The sequence below is a fragment of the Gavialis gangeticus genome, unplaced genomic scaffold, assembly GCF_001723915.1.
Source record: "Gavialis gangeticus isolate Ggan-Ray unplaced genomic scaffold, GavGan_comp1, whole genome shotgun sequence".
In the NCBI taxonomy this organism is placed as follows: Eukaryota; Metazoa; Chordata; order Crocodylia; family Gavialidae; genus Gavialis; species Gavialis gangeticus.
Genome location: NW_017728995.1, coordinates 28,920,260 through 28,920,828, shown reverse-complemented (window position 1 = coordinate 28,920,828; position 569 = coordinate 28,920,260).

Sequence of the window (569 nt, the reverse complement as noted above, 5' to 3'; positions counted from 1 at the left end):
ACATCCCCCCCCCCCAATGCTTCCAGGCCCTGCCCCTGAACCCAGAGCAGCCCCAGTGCTTCCTCCACCCAGTGAGCCCTGCAGGGGTTCTGGGCAGAGGGGTGAGCTCAGGGCTCTGCTGGCCGTTGTCTGCTGGCTCAGGGGCAAGTGGGGCAGTGCGAAGCTCCGTTTCTCTCCTCCTGCTCAGTGGAGGGGTGCTGGGCAGGTGGCAATACAGAGGGGTGAATCTCTTCTCCCCCTGGGCTGGGTCAGCTCCGCAGCAAGGCTGTCAGGGAGAAGGTCTCTGAGTTCCCGGCCTGGGAAACTACTCTCATGCCTGGGTAGTGGAGATGGAGACGGCCTTAGGTTGGCACCCTCCTTCTTCACAGGGGCTTCACGCACTTGCTGTGCAGGCACGCTCACCCCCAAATTTGCACACTGCCACTCTGACATACACATGCTGGCACACTTCCACCACGACCCAGACTGTCTCAGACTCACTCACAGGCATAGTTACACTCTGACACACACATGCACACTCATGCATATGCATGCTCACACTCACTGGCACACACACATGCTCACACTCA